We start from the raw sequence: 21,980 nt of genomic DNA on the forward strand, positions 1-21,980 counted from the left end.
AACATGTTCTGAAAACCTGTATTATAAATACATTGATTTCTTTCCACTTTAGGAAACAGAAAGTAAAGATCATATGGATATTTTAAGTCATTTCTTTAGAGCTGTAACACCTTTACCTTAGATATTCTGATCAGTAGCTATTTAAACAAATTTTTATTTTTATAAATTGAGAGGTTTTTTTTTAATAACCTCTAAAGAGTTGTAGATATCAGTGTGATTGTACAGCCAGTGTTTGGAATCATAGGTTTAGATATTCACAAGCACAAAAAAATCCTTTAAGCGGCTTCCAAAGTAATTACTGTACTTCCTTACTTTCTCTTTTATGCAGTGTCTTTGAACTCCTCAAAAAGCACCATTCTGAAAACATATTCTCAGCCTCAAATGACAAATTATGTTTCAATATGTTATCAAGGGAAAATGGAATAACTATTATGCAAATTAGATGCATAATTGCTGCCCTTTATTACTCATAAAAGCTTGATTTGGAATTAGTCCCAGAAGTCATTCAGTCATTGGGACCTCTCCCACAGCAAGAAGCCATAATGTATAGTCTATAAGGCTTATCACCAGCATACACACACACACACACACACACACACACACACGTATATATAATTACACATAGTATACTTTGTGTTCAATTTAACTAAATGCCTTTGACAGAATTCTGAATAACTCATTGAGTTCAATTTTGGAAGGTCCTTCTACTTTGGACATTCATAAATGTAGGACATTTCTTCATTCTGAGGTGGATATTTGTTGTTTTTCTGACAACCTGATGTTTATTGCCTGTTTCTAAAAGAGAATAATTTTTCTCTCCCATTGCCTGCAGTTTTGGTGCAACTTTAGGCTAAATGTTCTTCACTCTCGTTCCAGGGGCTGTAGCAGCCGTGCTTCACCAGATGCCTCCTCTCCCAGCCCATGGGAAGGGAACGTCATGTAACCATAGGATTCTTCATTCTAGGACTTCTCACGAAGAGTGAAACCAGGATGGAATAATAAGACAAATAATTGGGGGTTTGACAGTCACTCTAGTGCTGGTATGCTAATCAGATAGTTTCTGCAGTTTTCTGCCGCTGGCCCCCAGATTTCCTTGCATGTAGCTTCTTGTTTAGTCAAAGCCTCCAACCTTCATTTCTGTTTTTATGCCTCCTGATATCTTTCCAATCTATCCTATTTTCTTAAGTCAACCAGAGACTGTCTATATTGTCGGCAAACAAAGCACTCTCTCGTCAAAATTCCCCATAGTTTTCCCCACTCTTCCTAAATTTACTTTCCAGAATTTGTCTATATTCACAAATCCCCCTTTTAAATATAAAATCCTAGTAAATTCTAGTAAAACAAATAAGTCCCCTACAACTGCTACTTAGATTATTTGAATTCTAGACCTTAGACAACTCTGATCATGTTTCTTCTCTGGAGATTAAACTCATCTGGAAATAAGGAACTTTTAGTTAAATAAAACCCATGAGTCTCCTTCCCAGCTATTTTTTGTGTGTTTTTTGAGGGGATGAGCTTGTTTCAGTCCCATTTGTGCTCATATTTAGTTAATTTCCAAATGAAATTTAAGACTTTAGTTTGTCACTGTTACATTGTCACTGTTACATTCATTAATTTGGCACCTACCTGTTATGATTTAGATGAAATATGATATCATCCCTTTTAAATCTTCATGAAATTCACTGATAAAAATGAGTAGACCAGATTGCCATGGTAGACTACAAACAACCTGGTGGTAGTTGACAGTAATTTAATAATCAATGGCTTTTTGATGACGGCTGTTTTAAAAACTTTGATTTATTTAACACACCTAATCACTTAATCATATCTAAATATCTATCTATAAACCTGTTAAATTTTAATTTAATCCTTATTTATCTGTAATTCCTAAATATGATACAACATATTTCTATTTAGCTAATAAGTAACATCATTATTAATGGAGAAATGAATCCTAGTAACTTAATCATGGATAAAGCATGCACATGTAACTGAATCAATTTTCAGAAACAAGATTTGTCCTTGCTATATGGAATGAATTGTGTTAGTTTTTATTCTGTTCTATAATATTTTTTTTCTAGCTAATCACATAAGGTTGGTGATTAATACTGATACAATCACCAGCATTATTTGACTGATATTGATACTGATACTGATACATCAGTATCAATATCAATTTCTTGGTTGTGATATTCTGTTTTTATACAAGATGTTACCATTGGCAGAAACGTGGTGAAGGATATGAGAGATCTTTTTGTATTATTTTTTACAACTGAATTTAAATTTATATCAAACTTGAATTTATCTCAGAAATGAATAAAGGCTAGTTATGAACTACTAAGTTTAGATTGCTATCTACTAACTTTCTAATTTCCACTAAATTTCTGATTTATCAACAGAAATTTATAAAACATTGTCATAGGGACATTAATAAAAGAGTAATGAACAAAATGAAAGTGACTGGTACCACTAGTATTTTTCAATATTATTGTAAACGTTCTAAAGTCACTAAAATACAATTAGAAATAGGAAGCATTATTGGAAAAAAAGACAAAACTAGAACCATTTCCAAATTATAGGGATATTTATATGGGAAAGTATTAAGAGCATAATTCAAAAATTGACAGAAGAGAGAAAAATGATGATCCACAGAGGAAATCATTTTAATAACCAATAAAGTAAAATTATTTAATCTTACTATAAATAAGATATTGGTTTTCACTTATGCATTTTAAGAAAATTTATAACATTTAATATTTCTGTGATGGGATGATCAAAGATCAGATACATTATAAGAGAAAATGGAGAAGTTGAAAAAAACATCTGGAGCATAAAGTAAGATATTACCTTAGCTGCTGCTGTGAGCAGAAATTGGTACAAGTCTTTCAGAAAGCAGCAGTAAAACTGTTTGCCTACATAACATTACTTCATTTTATTTTTCTCAGTAAATATCTGCATTGGACTCTATTCTAAGTACATAAAGGACTTGGATAAGGATTTATATGGTATGATAAAGCTAGAATGGTGACATAATAAACATAAAAAGGTTTGGCCTGAATATCCAATACTGGGATCTTGATGAAATACATTTATGGATGGATTATTTACAGCCTTAATCATGTTTTTACTAAGAATATTTACTAGCTAAAATACTAAAACATAATGTTAAATGACTAGAAGGAAATTCATTAAAGTGTTAACAGTTGTTATTTCTGGGCAAAGTCTTATTGCTAATTTTTAATATTCCTTTCTCATCAAAATAATTTAACTCTCTGAAGTTGCTGATGGTTCAAACGCTGTTCAATAAAGGTACTTATATTAGTCAACTACGGCTGTCACAACAAAATATCACAGACTAGATGGCTTAAGCAACAGAAGTGTATTTTCTCACAGTTCTGGACACTACAAGTCTAAGATCATGGTGTCAGCAGGGTTGATTTCACTCTGAGAAATCTCAGAGTCCTTGACTTACAGATGGCTGCCTCCCCTCTTTGCTTTCACATGGGCTTTCCTCTATGTGTGCCTGCATCCTCTTCTTATAAGGACACCAGTCATGTTGGATCAGGACCTACCTCAATGCCCTCATTTAACCTTAATTATCTCTCTAAAGACCCTATCTCCAAATAAAGTTATATTCTGAGGTACTGGCATTTAGAACTTCAACATATGAATTTTTGCAAAAACATCATTCAGTCCATAACAGTTCTCCAGACAGATCAAAAGGTGCCATAAACACCCAAGCCAGTCTGCTCTTCTGGAAATAAATTGTCATGGTTAATAATGAGAGAAGAAAGATTATTCAACTCTGCTTGATTTAAAAGCATCAAAGCTGCTGTGGCCCCTTAAGTTAGGAGATATGCTTTCTAGGGTCTGTCTTTGTACAGCTGCTGGGATAGACCATTAATCAGATTCCATATATCTGATGGGATGAATTGATAGGAAAGAAAGCCGATATACATACACCTAGGAAAGACCCATCAATGTGTATCATCCATATATGTTTCTCTTTGTGATCCCAAGGAGCCTGCCTAGCTGGACTAATTCAGTATTTACTAGATTTATAGTGAGAAAAACAATAACCACAACAAATAGTCATGACTGTTAAGGGCAAGTCCCTCTCACTAGAAAGCTATTACTATGCTTGTAGGATAGACATAGTACTTTGGTGAAAGAGGATTCTGTCAACAACAAAACAAAATAAAAATTTTACATGTGAATGGTTAGCCTGATTTTATAAACCTTAGCTATCCACAAATATTCATTCCTGAGGGTTCTGGAAAGCAGCTATTATACTATAGACCACTTGACTATTTTGGCTCTTAAGGGAAAAGATGGAATTTAAGTAAAGATTTATCAGAGGAGTTGACAGCTTTTTTCTAAAACTATATTAAGTACAGAAGAAAGTAAAAACCATTTGTAGTTTGAAGTATTTGAATATTAAACAAAGTAGAGAGAAATATCTTGTTTTCTGCAACAGAAAACTAAAGAATCTAAAAGAATCTCATTTGGAGGATGACATGGTATTATCTGTTATCTGAAGCCATGAACAGGAATGAGAGGACCTCCAGGCTCTCAACAGGTAGGGGTTGAGGACAAGTTGAATTCAGACATTTGAACATTTGAGGATGAAAAACCTCACTCTGCAAAGGCAACATTCTCCTTAAAATGTTGTTCAATTTCTGCTAAAGTAAATGGCTAGGCAGTCACATAAAAAGGAAGGCTATTGTGTACCAACTAGCAAAGGGAAAACAATTTCAGAAGTTCTTAATATTTTTAATGACCCTGCTCTTCAGGAATATAGCCCTAATATACAGATATATGTTTACTGTTAAGTGCTATGCAAATATAAGTGTTTTAATAGATGAATACATATTATAATATATAAAAAATAGAAATTAAGAATATTAAAAGAATACAATCAAATAAATACAAATAAAAATCTGAATACTTCATTAGTCAAATTCTGTGATTAGCTAGAATGTCCCTTGGGGTGTACACCATCCACTTTAGGGAATTTCTGTTTCATATTATAGATGTTTAGTGTCTAAAAATATTTTCTTTCCACTTATGGAAATCTACATAGAAATATCAAGAAAGGACTCATCATAAATGGTAGGTGTGGTTCTTTTTATCTTTGTTTATTTCTTCACCAACCAAGCAAAATAACATTCAGCTGTATCATTAAAATATAAGGCAGTATATAATGTTAATGTCATATTGGTCCTCTCTTTTAAATAACATTTATTGTCAGCTTAAATGGAAAAATTATAGAATGATTATAGGAGGATATTCTCTCAACTCTTTTAATGATTCTTAATTAGTGAAACAATTTACAGTTCTCAGTACAAAAGGCATTGACTAGCCCTATTTTAAAGTGCTTTGCACAGTAATCCCATTTCCAAATCATACAAGTTTGCTGATCTGTCCTAATCAATTCATTTTTTAAAATGAGGCAACATAGGCAGCTTGCAATCTTTAAACCTATGAACACATTGGTCTCCCTTTTGGATTTTGAATTTAATTTTATTTGATTTTTGGCATGCGAAGTTTTATGATTTGTTTCCATTATAGTATTTCAGTTGTTTTTTAAATACAAAAACTAGTGATAGTCTGACCACCTCTATCTTGCTGAAGGACTAGCTGTATTGTCCTGGCTGGTGAGTCACCTCTGGATGCTGAACAATGATTCTGACAAATCTACAACAGCTGCATGCTTTGCCAGAGAAGAGAAAAGGGAACCCACTTGGGATGCACAAAAACTCTCCATAAAGCCAGCCTTTTCCAGGCCTTAGAGAACATTCCTAATTTGATTCTCCACTGGAAGAATACATGGCCACTCACATGCTCATGAAAAAGGACATTTTTAACTTCCAGCCTATGAAACAAATTCAGGGAAACCAGAACGAAAGAGACAGTGGGGTATTTGGCATAGCAAACAATGTGGTCCCAGATGTATCAAGAGCCACTAGCTTTGACATTGAAAAGCCTATAAAATGTAGTTTCTACATCATATTGCCATAACTAATTTAATTTGTTAAGTCAGGCTGGAAGACTATTTCAGGTGAAATAAAAGCAATTCTTTGCAATAACATTTCACTGCAGTGCACTCACATAATTTAGCATTTATTTCAAATTCAGTTTACCAAGAAAGCACACATACAAAAATTAATGTTATACATATATTTTATAGTTACCACCGAATAAGTGCCTTTGACAGATATATGTCATACTTGCCTTTTTAACATCAGCACTGACAGTTTGTAAAGTAATGAAGGTAATATAAAAGTAACACCTTCATACTCATACTGACATCAGTGAAAGTACATTAAAAAAAAGTTTGATGTTTGTCAACTTTACTTCCCAATACCTTACTCAGAATTTCCATGGAGTTGGTAAAACTCTAGTGTTTAAAATAGGTACATTTGTCTGCAAGGAACATAGACAAGCTCAACTTAGCACAAGCAACAAGAGTTATTGTAAGGTTACAAGCAGATGTAACCTAGGAGAAGATAGACAACCTGGCTTGAGAAAGCTAGGAAAGGCAGAGCCTGTAGATCAGGCCATAGAATTTCCATTTTGTAACTTTGCCATTCAATTGACTCAGCTGTCTCTCTGCTCCACACTATCATTTTCTAGTTGTCAAATTCAGTTTTTCCTTCCAGTCTGTACTCTGCACAGAGGAAATCTGGTTGACTTAGTTCATATTTTCACAGCCTGCTGGCAAGTACCAACGGTACCGTGGGTCATTATGTAAATGGAGGTGCACAACGCAGAGAGCATTCGATGAAGTGTTAGCTAAAGGTGAAGCTGGGGATTGCTGTGCAGAGATTGGTGCTTCCTGCACACCTAGTTTCCTGATCCAACCATCTAGTTGGCTGGATCCAACCAAGGATTCAATTCCACCAGAATCCAAATGGTTTAGGTTCTAACTTCCTTGGGGAAAAACACACAAGCACTACTCACCCCCATGCCTTTCCTGGTGAGTCCAACTGTCTGCTCTCAATCCTAAACTATCTCTAGACACACATCCTTCTTGTTGCCACCTTGCAAACACCTGATGCCCACAATTAATGGCCCTTGCCATTGTTGGCTTCCCCTCTGCATATCCTCCTACAGCAATGATGTTGGGCTCAGCCACTGTCACTGGGTCATTGAAATATGGATATTTACATCTCATCAAATTAGAGAAGTGGTTCTCAGAGGGAGGGTGTATTGTTTTCCAGGGGACATTTGGTGATGTCTAAAGACACTTTTTGTTGTCACAACTGATTACTACTGATATCTAGTGAAAAGAGCTCAGGGATGCTGCCAAGCATCCTGCAATCCACAGGACAGCTCCCACAGCAGAGAAGGATCTGACCCAAAATGTCTAGAGGGCCAAGGCTGAGAAACTCTGGTGTAGAGGCATTCTGAGAATCACATCTCAGGAGGACATATATGCAGGCTAGTTTTCAGCAGACCAGTCTCTGGGTAAGAGCAAATCTATGACCTGAGGGAGAACCCTCTGTGAACATCCCTTCTCACAGGTTTGAGCCTCCAAGGTGACTGTCACCCTGTGTTGCATTCCTTGCCAGTACTGTCTGGCATTGGTCCCCAAACATTTTGGCAGTGGGGACCGGTTCCGTGGAAGACACTTTTTCCATGGACGGAGGGGCGGGGGCAGGGAGGATGGTTCAGGCAGTGACACAATTGATGGGGAGTGATGGGGAACGGCAGATGAAGCTTTGCTTGCTTGCCCACCGCTCATCTCCTGCTGTGCAGTCCTGTTCCCAACAGGCCGCGGACTAGTACCGGTCCACGACCCAGGGGTTGGAGACCCCCACTGTATGGTATATATACATGCAGACGCACTGATGGAACTAAAGCATTATGTCTCTTGCCCTTTATTCTTGCAAAGGTGGGTACACAAAGAAGGGTACCCAGTTCTACATCTCCCCAAATAGTGTCTCTGTTGCATTCACAGAACCATAAAAGCCTAAATGCAAATAGGACTCCTTGTGCTCAGTTAAGAGCTTATAGATCAAGCCCTCATTAATCCTTGGCTACTTTAGTGAATTTAGGGCGGTCTACTCAACTTGATCTTTAAGAGCGCTTGGAATTCAAATGAAGGGATTGATCAATCCAGGAAGGAACTAATATTTTCCTGGTGTTTTTATATGCCAGACCCTGTGCTGGCTTGGATTAAATTGTAAAATTGAAACATGTACCCTTTCACTGATTAGGTAATTGTATCTCTCAAGTAACGTTTGTCTTCTTACATGAATGTAATCTTTCCTTTATGCCAACAGTAGCGCATAATGCCAGGTCTATTCCTGGGGCTCACTAAGTGTTTTCTGAACATGTGAATTTTTCTCAAATCGTTACTCTTCCCTATGCATATGAGGAACACATTAATACTCCCACACACCCATCAATAACTGCAGAGTGGCTTTTCTTAAGCAGATGTGCAGTGGGTAGTATTCAAATAAGTACTGGGTGGGAGGGAAAAAAAAGAGACAGATGTGAGAATTTGCAAACTTTATCAAGTATACATGATACCTCTGACCTCCAGTTGAAAATGACTGCTTTATACTTTCTTATCAACATTTCAACCCCAGTGAAGACTTTACTAGTTTCCAAAACATTCTGAACTTTGTTTCTGCCTTAATACCTAATGCATCCTTTCCTCATAAGCTTTCTTAAAACCAGAATTAAAATAACAAAATAGGGCTTCCCTGGTGGCGCAGTGGTTGAGAGTCCTCCTGCCGATGCAGGGGACTTGGATTCGTGCCCGGGTCTCGGAAGATCCCACAAGCTGGGGAGCGGCTGGGCCCGTGAGCCATGGCCGCTGAGCCTGCGCGTCCGGAGCCTGTACTCCGCAATGGGAGAGGTCACGACAGTGAGAGGCCCGCATACCGCAAAAATAAATAAATAAATAATAATAATAATAATAATAAATAACCCAACCAATGTGATGTTCAGTAACAAAAAGAAACGTTGCAAATATAATCAAATGGCTAGAGGATGAAGCAGCTATATAACCAAGGTTGTGGAAGGCCAGATATAGGACTTTGAGTCTAAATGCTGGACACCATATGCAAATTTTATAGCATACTCTTCCTGAGTAAGAAATCTTGAGAATGATTTAAATGTCATAAACATTTTACAAGTCTTTCCTGGCAGCAGATTTCCTGTACTGGGAGTTAAAGGGCAAGTGTAAACCTGAGAACATGCTCTACATATGTATGACAGATATAAAAGCACACAGAATGACCTTTACAAACATATAAGCTTGGCCACTTTTATCCTGAAGAGAAACTACCACACTGAACGCACATTTTGGTGGAGTCAGTCACTGATATTTAAAATCTGTTGCTCTGAAAATAGAGTGGTCTCCTTTATAATTATATGGACAATTATCTCATGTTCTGGGAGTTAGATCAACATTTTATCATTCAAATTTTGTGCTCTTTTTTTAAAAAAATTCCTAACCCAGAAATACAATAAGACACACAGTTTATCCAGATAGGGTAAACTCTTCTCTAATTAGTTTCTAATGTAGTCCCTTGATATGGTTAATTTTATAAGTTGATTATGGCCATCGTGGCTTAATTCAGAACAAAGAGTTTAAGATAAGTTCCCTGCCTTCAAATGACTTGATCAAGTTTATATTACAGGACAACAGGTTGGGGAAAGAGGGAAGAGAGAGAAAACAAGTAAGAAAAGGTTTTTCAACCTGAAGCACAGGGCAAGAGGAGGAGGCTGAATGATGGATGGAGAGCAGATTATATTTGCTTCTTAGTTTTGTCCAGGGCCAGTGGAGGTATAAATATCAAATAAATGCATTTTCACTTTTTCCTTCCCATTTGTATGCCACCCTAAAAGAAACTTACCCACTGGTTTATTTATCCACAGAGTAAAAGGCTGGCTCTATAAACCCCAAACATAGAAACAAAAGTTTAAAAACTGAGAAAGGAATATGATTTTTTTAAATTCAGATTATCGTCTAGACTGGTTTATTAGCAACATTAGTTTGATCCACTCAGGGAAATTAAAAGTTGCAAGTGAACAAATCTTGATATGTCAGGACAAAATCCAACCTTGAAATGGCATTCTTGTCTTTTCTGGGGCTTTTTCTGATGTCATGGAAACACCACTCCCTAACTGGAATTGGAGAAAACAGCAGAAAACATTTAGCCTGAAAACATGAACCATGGCCTTAGATAGGCACCATTTCAAGTACTGGAAATTTTGTTTACAGGCACACATCATTTTATTGTGCTTCCTTTTATTGCACTTTGAAGATTATTATTATTATTATTATTATTTACAAATTGAAGGTTTGTGGCAATCTTGTGTCGAGTAAGTGTATGTGCCAGTTTTTCCAAGAGCATTTGCTCACTTTCTGTCTCTGGGTCACATTTTGGTAATTCTTGCAATACTTCAAACTTTTTCATTATTATTATATTTGTTATGACTATCTGTGAACAGAGACCTTTGATGTTACTATTGCAATTTGTGGGGGAGTGCCACGAACCACACCCATATAAGACCATGAACTTAATTGATAAATGTTGTATGTGTTCTGACTGTTCCACCTACCAGCCATTCCCCCACCTCTCTCTCTCTCCTTGAGCCTCCCTATTTCCTGAGACAAATGATATTGAAATTAGGCCAATTTGTAGCACTCCAGGTGTTCAGGTGAAAGGAAGAGTCTCATGTCTCTTTAAATCAAAAGCTAGAAATGATTAAGCTTAGTGAGGAGGGGATGTTGAAAGCTGAAATAGGCTGAAAGCTAGGTCTCTTGCACCAAATAGTTAGCCAAGATGTGAATGCAAAGGAACAGTTCTTGAAGGAAATTGAAAGTGTTACTCCAGTGCACACATGAATGATAAAAAAGTTAAACAGCCCTATAGCTGATCTGGAGAATGTTTTAGTGGCCTGGATAGAAGATCAGACCAGCCACAACATTCCCTTAAGGCAAAACCTAATTCAGAGGAAGGCCCTAACTGTCTTCAACTCTATGAAGGCTGAGAGAGGTGAAGAAGCTACAGAAGAAGCATCTGGATGCAGTAGAGGCTGGTTTGTAAGGTTTAGAAAAGAAGCCATATCCATAACATAAAAGTGTTAGGTAAAAGCAGAAAGTGCTGCTGTAGAAGCTACAGCAAGTTATCCAGAAGGTCTAGCTAAGATAATGAATGAAGGTGGCTACACTAAATAACAGGTTTTCAGGGTAGACAAAGCAGCCTTATATTGGAAGAAGATGCCATGTAGGACTTCCATAGCTGGAGAGGAGAAGTCAATGCCTGGCTTCAAAGCTTCAAAGGAAAGGCCAACTATCTTGTTAGGGGCTAATGCAGCTGGTGACTTTAAGTAGAAGCCAATGCTCATTTACCATTTTGAACATCCTAGGGCCCTTATGAATTATGCTCAATGTACTCTGCCTGTGTGCTATAAATGGAAAACCTGGATGACAGCACATCTGTTTACAGCATGGTTGACTGAATATTTTAAGCCCAACATTAAGCCCTACTGCTCAGAAAAAAAGATTCTTTTCAAAATATTACTGTTCATTGACAAATGCACCTGATCACTCAAGAGCTCTGATGGAGATGTACAATGAGATTAATGTTATTTCTCATGCCTGCTAACATAACATTTATTCTGTAACCCATGAATCAGGGAGTCATTTTGATTTTCAGGTCTTACTTTTTAAGAAATGTATTTCATAAGGCTATAGCTGCCATAATAGTGATTTCTCTGATGGATCTGGGCAAAATAACTTGAAAACCTCCTGGAAATGATTCACCATTTAGATGTCACCAGGAAGATTCATGATTCATGGGAAGAGGTCAAAATAGCAAGGTTAACAGGCATATGGAAAAGGTAGACTACAACCCTATGGGTGGTTTTGAGGAGTTCAAGACTTTGTTGTAACTGCACCTGTAGTGGAAAGAACAAGAGAACTAGAATTGGAAGTGGAGCTTGAAGACGTGACTGAATTGTTGCAATCTCATGACACAACTTTAATGGACGAGGAGGTACTTCTTATGGATAAACAAAGAAAGTGATTTATTGAGATTGAACCTGCTGCTGGTGAAGATGCTGTGAAGATTGCTGAAATGACAACACAGGATTTAGAATATCACGTAAATTTAGTTTGATAACCTATCAGCAGGGTTTGAGAGGATTGACTCCAATTTTGAAAGAAGTTCTACTGTGCATAAAATGGTATTCAACAGCATTGCATGCTACAGGGAAATCATTCCTGAAAGGAAGAGTCAATTGATGTAGCAAACTTCATTGTCTTATTTTAAGAAATGGCCACAGTGACCCCAACCTTCAGAAACTACCACCCCGATCAATCAGCAGTCACCAGTGTCAAGACAGGAATCTCCAGCAGCAAAAAGATTACAACTCACTGAAGGCTCTAGCATTTTTTAGCAACAAAGTATTTTTTAATTAAGGTATGTACATTGTTTTTTTAGACATAATGTTATGGCACACTTAACAGAGTACAGTATAGTGTAAACATAACTTTTGTATGCACTGGGAAACCAAAACTTCCGTGTGACTCACTTTATTGCAATATTAGTTTTTTGTGGTGGTCTGGAATCCAAGGGGCAGTATCTCCAAAGTATGTCTGTAATTTGAATAGCTGTTGTTTTGAGTCATCTTGTTGCCTTGCACTAATTCTGAAGGAAGTGATCAGCAGGCAAAGAAAAGCCATTCTGCACTATTCACTGGTAATACATTTAGAAATCTCAACCATACAAGAGTGTTTTCTTCTCTGCTTCAGATTGAAAGCCCAAAGAATGTGAATCTTAAACATGCCGGATCTTGAGAATTAAGCTCTTATATATCTGGATACTCAAGTTATTTATTTTTGTAAGAAACATTTTACAAAGCTTCTTTTTAATGTCTGAGCCAGCAGCGTAGCCCATGTACATTGAAAAGATGTAAGCCGAAGAGAAGGAGCGTACCAGCACACTAAATGAATTAAGATCATCAGACATGCCCCCAAACCACTGTGGGAATCTAATATATAACATCAGGAGAGTTTATTTTTCCATGAATCCTTCTTCCAATTACTGTATAGTCTAGCTCTGCCACTTCATGTAACATTATGTAAAGAATTCTCTATTAAAGTCATAGCAATAAATTCCAGTGCTTCTGGTCCACTTTGCATGGGATAAGCATGCTACGCCTGTTATTCATTTCAACTGCATTTCGTGTGTGGTTGCCGTCACTGGAACTAGATAACAAATAGAACAGCATGGAAAGTAATGTGATGCAGAAGATATTATTAGTATTATTATTTTATCTGGATCCAGCTTGCAAGAAAGTTTTTCATGTCTGGTGAAAAAGGATACTGCAATCCTATCGTTGGACAATCTGTTAATAGCAGACATCAAGGAAATGTAATTCGTCTGCTTTGATAACTCTGTTGGGGGTTTAGAGACTACTCTAAAAATTAGCTGTAATTCACTTGGAGAAAAAGATGTGACTATATGAGAGCAAAGAATTTCCTCACTGGGTATGGCTACTTGCTTAAGCCCAGTCCTATAACATTTTGAAATTACATTCCTCCCAAAATTTAAGAGTGATGTTAGATATGTGGCTTTATCAGAATCCTGAAGCTTATTATTCCCATGCTGGGTCAAATTTTTATTCCATTTTCTGCACCTAACCAGGTAATTTTTCAGATCTTATTAATATGACAATCATTTTGAATGTACTTTTGCCTTGTTTGCTGATTAAAAAAAAAAAACGATATGTCTTGTTTTACCTACTAAATTAGAAGACTGCAAGAAAAACTATCTTATTATAGATTTCTATAAAACTTAAAATATTACTGGACACCCAGACTACCTGAAACCAAATATATTATATCATCCTATTTTTCACATTGATCACCCAGATCTCTTTCTCTTTCTTGATTGTGTTGTTTCTATTGATTTCCAGTGTATTCCTAGGACCTGACATAGAGCAAGTGGTGAATAAATGAATTATTGTCTAGTTTTTACTCATTAAGTGGTATACCCATCAGTATAAAAAGAACTACAGTAGTCCCATGAAGTTTCAATTTCAATATAGTTACTATATCTAGATAAGTATCTTATTTTACCTGGTCAGATCTGGTCTAATCTTAACTCTTCTGAACTCTTCACAACATTTGTTTCTCAAGATAGTTGAGGATTTATTACTTTACTTAAATGTTAGTCTTCATCCCCTCTATTACTTGCGTTAAAAGAGATAAGAGAGTAGTGTCAATGGTGAGTCATTGAAATACAGATTTTGTACAGATTAGGACTGCTTCTCATATCATACAAGGACTCTTCTGAAAAACATTTTAAACTGAATTAAATGGTCATATCATGAAATGTAGCGCTAAACTAAGTTGCTCTTCAGCCACCTAGTCCACTCTTCCTCAATTCTGCTTAATTATGTTTTTTTCTTTACATTTTTTTCTTTAGCTCTTGGCATACATATTGCCTACACAACAGGCAATAAAACATTAAAAGAAAACAGAGAAAGGAATTGGCTTAATATACCTGAGTTTATAAAGTGAAAAAAATCATCTATGTTGATAATGTTTATTCAACTGAATATTATAAATTATTATTTGATGAGACTTTTTATATCAGAAAGAAGAGAATCTCCTTCTCTGGATATATACATAAGGAATCAATAATTTGTTGTAGTTCATGATAATATTAGTAAAAGTAATTGTCCCCTAAGAAGGTAAAATTTCTGTTTTTAAATGTGTGTGTGTATATATATATATATATATATATATATATATATATATATATAGTGACATATGAAACAAACACCATTGAATTTTTATGTCTTTGCTTTCATATTGAAGTGTGCTCCTCTGAAGTACTGGTGGTACTCCCTCACTCAGATTCTGGGAGCTGACTGTTGCAGTGATGCCATAAATGTGATACTTTATGAGTTTGACATAATGCATGCAGTAAGCCTTAGGTGTATTGGGACTAAGTTAAGTTCATTATTTTTTTACTACTGTACTGTAAAATGCATTTTAGTTCCTGTCCAAGTTATTTATGTCTTAAAATTAGATGTAATCTTTTCAAAGATGTAAGGTGAGATACTGGGGGGAAAGGACCAGATGTAACATTTGCAGCTCTCCATTTGTGAACTGTGTTCTCAGAGCCCACGGGCAGCAGCTACACAATTAAGGCCACATTGATCTGCTCCCATAATTACACTGTAGACAGGTGGACTGGGGTTTGCAGCTTACACATTTATGTGACTTCTGGTTTTCAGTTTTTAAGTGAATCTAGAGTTTCAAAAAGGTGTAAAATTGACACTCTCTGAGGTCCTCCAAGCTTTTGTGAAATAGTGGTAATGGAAGTGTGGATGAAGCTTCCAACACAGTTCTAAGCACTAAGTGAGATCCAGGCAGGACAGCTGGAGGCAAAGGACCAGGCCCTGAAGGTAGAGCATGGCTGCAGCCCCTTCCAGAGCCCTGTACACATGTTGGCGGCTGCTAGCAATGCTAGCTGCCATTTCCTTAGTTCTTACTCTGTCCTAGGCTCTGTGCTAAAGTGCCTTATACCCATGCTTTCTTTCTACTCCTCACAATAAAATTCTGTACTGTGATCCTCATCTTGCAGATGAGGAAACTGAGGCAAAGATAAAACAAATAACTTGTTTCATGTCCCAAATCTACCAAGGGACAAAGCAGACTTTCAAATCTAGCTCTGAGCCTTAAGCTAGTTGTTTCATCTTCCTTGCCAGGTTCACTGTTCCCCAAATACAACACTTGATTCAACTTGTATCACGAAATTTCAAATTGTTTTATTCCTTTAATAAATAGACCATTTTACCAACACAGCCTGGGTCTGAGCATGTTTGATAGGTCTCCTCTTGAAAGTCAGTTTCCATATTTTTAATTCCACTTGGCTGTAGCAAATGGGTCCCAAGCCAAGTAAACGACTTAGTCCTCTGTCCTCTGTGGTCCATGGAGTTTGATGTTCATTTTTCATGAGCAACAAAAAAAAGTCTGAATTCCTTGTCACTTAAAAAAAAAAGATTTATAAGATTTAATAGAAAGGCTACTGATGTAGTGTAACTGATGCTGAAAGCTCAGCTTCTCTGTACACTGGTGCAGAATCAAAACTTGAAATAGTTTTGGGTGAAGTAGAAAAGGATAGCTTTTTTGCTTTGCCAGGCAACGAGGACCAGAGTGGGCTCCTGCCTCAAAAAATTATGTGTCCCAACCTAGGAGGATTTGATGATGAATTTTATAGCAATAGTTCAAGGGTGGGATTGCTGACAAGATGAGGGTGTGTGCAGGGTCTCAGATGGTCTGGGTCTCCTAATCTTGATGAGCTTCTCTGCTCCCTTTAATCTCACCTCAGGTGGTTTCTTGGCTGCTCTTCCCTTGATTAACAACTGTTCAAATCCGCCCTTTGGAACTCAGGGAAGGTCATGGAGGTCTTGCCTACGAGAAATGGAGGACCAAAACTGTCTTCCGTACCTGGGAATCCCACAGGGTCCTGCTTGGTTTCATAACTAGAATACAAAGATGGGTCAGTGGAAGGCAGTGCTGTTCCAGCCATCTAGAGAGTTCTGTGTGGTGTCCTTCAAACACCTCTTCTCCCGCCATTGCTACCATCATCTATTATACATCCAGTTCCTTCTCCATTAAGTGCCACCACAGAAGGGAATCACTGAGACTAGGCTATTAGGCTACATTCAGGAATCAGATCAGTGGGAATTTGAATGCTGACTTACCACCCAGAAGTTCTGGGTTTTCAGATCTCTTTAAGCCTCAGTTTCTTTGACTTTTTCTTTTCATTTTTTTCGGTGGTGCCGTGCAGCATGGGGGATCTTAGTTTCCCGACAAGGGATTTAACCCATGTCCCCTGCAATGGGAGCGCAGAGTCTTAACCACTGGACCATCAGGGAAGTCCCTCTTTTACTTTAAACAAGAATGATAATTATATTGTTGGGTTTAACTCTTTCTTTTGGGTTTTCAATGTTCTAGTTGCAGCAGAAACTGCAGGACTTGCCATTTAAAATGGATCCTGCTCTCTTTACATTGCCAGTATAATATATGAAGCAGTTGCTTCTCCAACCACTGTAGTTGGTATGAAAGAGGAGGGGAAGTCCACAGGTAGCTAGACGGCAAGTAATGGGAAAGTTATGGGATTTTTTTGAATTCGTGGTTTTGTCATAAGTGGTTGGGGAAAAAGCACGCTAGGAATTGAGCTCACAGGGCACACAGATGACCTTTATCCTACTGTCCTTGGTCTTAGAGACCATTTCCATCAGCAATGAGAGATGCTCAAAGCCAAAAAGAGGTCTGATGTTTGTCGGGTCTGTGATGAAACAGACCAAATAAGGCTGTTCAGTGATTCATTCTAAAGACACATCTAGATGCAATATTTGTCTTCCCAGTGAAAAAACTTTCTGGAAGGATGTTTTTAAGGTAACACTTTCAATTCAGTTAGGCATCCTGCCAATCAGGCCCCTCCCAGTTCCCAAGTCATGTTGAAGGGTGGAGCCCAGTTATCAAATGCCAGCTAATTGCAACTTGCTCTTAAGCAGACCTTGTTACCAGCTGAGTGAAATTTTTCTGTAAATTCCGTTTTGTCTTTCACAGCAAATCTCCTTCCCTGAGGCTTCTCCTGTCAACCTAATCTCTGAAAATCTACCCCACACTCCCCACCCACATTTACCCTAGCACCTTTGTTCCCAAAATGAACACTCTCTTTGAAGACTATAAAGACTCAAATTCAAATATCATCATAAATTGTTAAAGAAATAAGACCGGGCCTCCCTGGTGGCGCAAGTGGTTGAGAGTCCGCCTGCCGATGCAGGGGATACGGGTTCGTGCCCCGGTCTGGGAGGATCCCATATGCCGCGGAGCGGCTGGGCCCGTGAGCCATGGCCGCTGAGCCTGCGCGTCCGGAGCCTGCGCGTCTGGAGCCTGTGCTCCGCAACGGGGGAGGCCACAACAGTGAGAGGCCCGCATACCGCAAAAAAAAAAAAAAAAAAAAAAAAAAAAGAAATAAGACCACGTGAATATAAACAGCTATCAAAAAGGCAAGATGCAGCTACACATATTATCTTCCAGACCAAAAAACAGAGACTAAATAAAAAGATTTTCATGAGTGGCTCTACTTGCAGTGAGCTGGGCCAGAAGATACATGAGAGGACCAATAGTACCACAAAGAGATGCAACGAGTGGTCCTTCATTCCTTATCGTTACGTGACACCTAAAATCTCATTGCACTAGTTTACTATTGCGACTGTAACAAATTACCACAAACTTCATGGCTTAAAACAATACAAATATATTATCATACTATTCTGGAGGTCAGAAATTCTAAAATTAACATGTTGGCAGGACTGTATTCCTTCTGGAAGTTCCAGGAGAGGATCCATTTTCTTGCCTTTTCTAGCATCTAGAGGTTGTCCACTTTCCTTGGTTCATGGAGAGACGTTCCTTCATCTCCAAAGCTCATCATTTCAACCTCAGATTCTGTCAGCATGTCTCTCTGTGATCCTCCTGCCTCCCTCTTACAAAGGTCCTTGTGATTACTCTGAGTCCAACTGAATAATCCAAGATGTTCTCATCACAAGTTTCTAAACTTATTCATATCTACAAAGTCCGTTTTACCATGTAAGGTGACATATTCACAGGTTCCAGGGATTAGGATATGGACATCTTTGGAGGGCCATTAGTCAGTCTACCACAGTAATCAACTGATATCTATTGAGCATTTACAAGTTATTCCTTCCTTCCATTTAAAAGTGTTGAATATCTCTCATAATGTAAGGAAACTGTTAGGTTTTGGAGACAAAAATAAGTAAGGCTTTGTCTCCACCCATAACAATAAGATATTATTAATCTCTTATATAATACATGCTAAACACACTAAGTATTTAATTCTTCTTTTAATCTCACATTAAGCCTATGATGTAAGCTCCATTCCTCCTTCCATTGTACAGTTGAGAAACCTGAGTCACTGAGAAGTTCGGTAATTTCCCAATGTAAACTAATAGTAAGAGGTAAAATCAGGATCTAACCCAGGTAGCATGTTGCTGAGCCTGTCACCCAGCTGGTTTGCTCCCAGATGGCCCTCTTTACAGTTCACTATCTGTATCTTGTCAGTATAAATCATTCAGACTTCAGCTAACTTTAAGAACAGTTTCTGGCACATAGTAAGTATTCTGTAAATCACAATGATGGCAATGATGATGATGATGATGAAGTGATGATAATGATTACTTGAAGAATAAATTGGCTACATTTATTAGGGAAAGGTTTGGCTAAGGAAGGGCTGAGATCTAATGTTCACTTACTCATTAGCGCTGCTGGGGTATTACATCCAAATATAGAAAGAGCAAATGAAAAGGAGTTCCAGAAGACAAACCCTGATGAGGAAAAAGAACAGACATTTCTTAGTTGCCATTTTCTGCTCCTGGAATTAAACAATGTATTTGTCCTATGGCTTTTCTAATTATCAACTAATTAAGGAAATGATGGATAACTACTGCCTCTTCCCAGTAGTACAACCAGGTAGGTGGGCCAGTGCCCCGAGCAAAGGGGTGTGACAAATGCATGGCATCTGCCATTAGCAGCATAATCTCAGCTCCCTAAACAGTAACCCTAGCCAATCTTTTAAACTGTCCTGTGATTAGATTTACTCTAATTTATGCCTCCTCTCAGATGTCCAAATCCAGGAAATTCTACATCATCTCACACTGAAGCTAAATATATTGAAGTACACAAATTAACATCTCAGCTTATTAGCAGCAACAAAAGGAAATGTCTACAAATTCAAACTCAGTCATGATAATTGAATTTCTGTTAAACATCCTGTAAGGTATAGTTTTACTAACAGGGTGGAAAAGAAAGTCATTTTAGTTGCTACCATGCTGAAATGGGCCTCTGCAGAGATTAATCCCAACATTTTGCTTGCTTTAGTTATTTAGTTCGTTTTCTCAACCACCCTCACCACCACTCTAATGGTTCTGGAATTTAATCCTGAATTTTATTTCAAGCATATCATTATATTGGATTTATTTTTGGCACATTAGTTTTTATTTGTGAGTCTGTTAAAATGAATAATATTTAAGCTTTTAAACTACAGTATTGAATCAAGCCTAAATCTAAGCACCTACAGAACAGATGATGTTGAGAAGCACCTTGTCTTATAATTTCTTTAGATCAAATGCAAGCTGGAAAAGCCCATGAGTAATCATTATGATAGTTGTGCAAGGCTTATATTGGAAAGCCCTGAATCTTGTAACAGTTAGTTTGAAAGATTTGGAAACACAATTTGAAAACATTTTCAAGGAAATTTGGCATTCATTCATCCAACACTTATTTACAAGTGATTAATATACTAGTGGGAATATGCTATGGGAGTGGATATATTTATATTAGAAGTGAAGGTGAGGATGGAGAAATTTAGAAGAGCTTCACATAAGAGCTGGTTTTTAATATGTAGTTTTAAAGAGAGATGGGTGAGTGGAGGAGAGAAGGGGAAAAGAAATTCCAGGCAGATAAACCATCAGGAATAAGAGTGGAGAATCTTGAGAGTTGTGAACACTAGCTAAGAGATTTTGGAACTTCCTTTGGTAGGTAATGGAATGTTATACTCAAGAAACTCACTAGATATTTTCATATATCTAGTGAGAAAAACGAGAGTAACCTCTCCTTGTTGATCTGTCTTACTCCTTGCATTCTAGAGAAGTAATGAGCAGCAATAGGAAAGTCAGGGTATTAGTTTCCCATTGCTGCTGTAACAAATTACCACAAACGTGGAAGCTTTAAACAATACTAATTTACCCCACAGTTCTGAAGGTCGAGGTCACAAGTCCGACATGATCTTGCTGAGCTAAAATCAAGTGTCAGCAGAGTTGTGTTCCTATCTGGAGACTCAGAGGGAAAATGCTTTCCCTTGCTTTTTAAATTAGATTGTAGAGGCTGTCTGTTTTCTTTGGCTCATGGCCCCCTTCCTGCATCTGCAGAGCCAGCAAGGTATGGTCAAGTCTTTCTCACAGTTTCACTTCTCTGATTCTCTCCTTCCTCCCCCTTCTACTTTTAAGAATCTACTTGATTGTATTACATCCACTCAGATAACCCAGGATTATCCTATTGTAAGGTCAGCTGATTAGCAACCTTAATTCCATGTGTTAGCTTAGTTCCCCTTTTGTCATATACCATATCATATTCACACATTCACTCCATGGATTAGGATGTATCTTGAGGAGTGTGTGTGAGTGGTGGGGGGAGGGGTACTATTCTGCCTACAAATCGGGAAAGGCATTGATCTGGGGGGATGATGGTGAGATAGACTTAGTACATTTTGAGTTTGTAATACTTGGTATACTTTTAGTGGGAGAAACACCACAGGCTTTGGACTGACTTTGGCCATATTCTACCAGTGTGCTCACTGTGTATTGGACGTTGGGCTAAGTCATTTTCATAAATTAGTCTCACTAAAAATTCACAAGAACTACTGGATTTTTTTATGGATGGGGACACTAAAACTGGGAAATCAGGTTCAGCTAGTCCCAACCAGGCAGAGAAAATGTTTGATTCCAAATCATTTAAGCTTAAGGTGACTTCCTTTCCTTGTCTGAAGGGAATTTAGGAAATTAGCATGACCAGAGAGAAGAATTATTCAAGAGTAAGGGATTTTTATACTATTTATTTTTTCTTTTACTTTCTTTTTCCTTTTTTTTTTTACTGTTGAGGTAAATAAAGTTTTATTGGAACACAGTCATTTTGTCTATGGCTGCTTTTGTTCTACTACCACAAATTGTATAGTTGTGACAGAGACCAATGGCCCATAAAGCCAAAAGTATTCCCTATCTTGTCTTTTACAGAAAAAGTTTGGCCAGCCATTTCCCTAGGGGATCTGATCTTATCTCTAAGAAGACAGCATTTCTTTCAGGTTTTTACAAATGTCATCTTTATGGTGAGGTCCTTTCTGTCCTCTACACTTATA

The sequence above is a fragment of the Mesoplodon densirostris genome, chromosome 4 (genome assembly GCF_025265405.1).
Source record: "Mesoplodon densirostris isolate mMesDen1 chromosome 4, mMesDen1 primary haplotype, whole genome shotgun sequence".
Taxonomy (NCBI): Eukaryota; Metazoa; Chordata; class Mammalia; order Artiodactyla; family Ziphiidae; genus Mesoplodon; species Mesoplodon densirostris.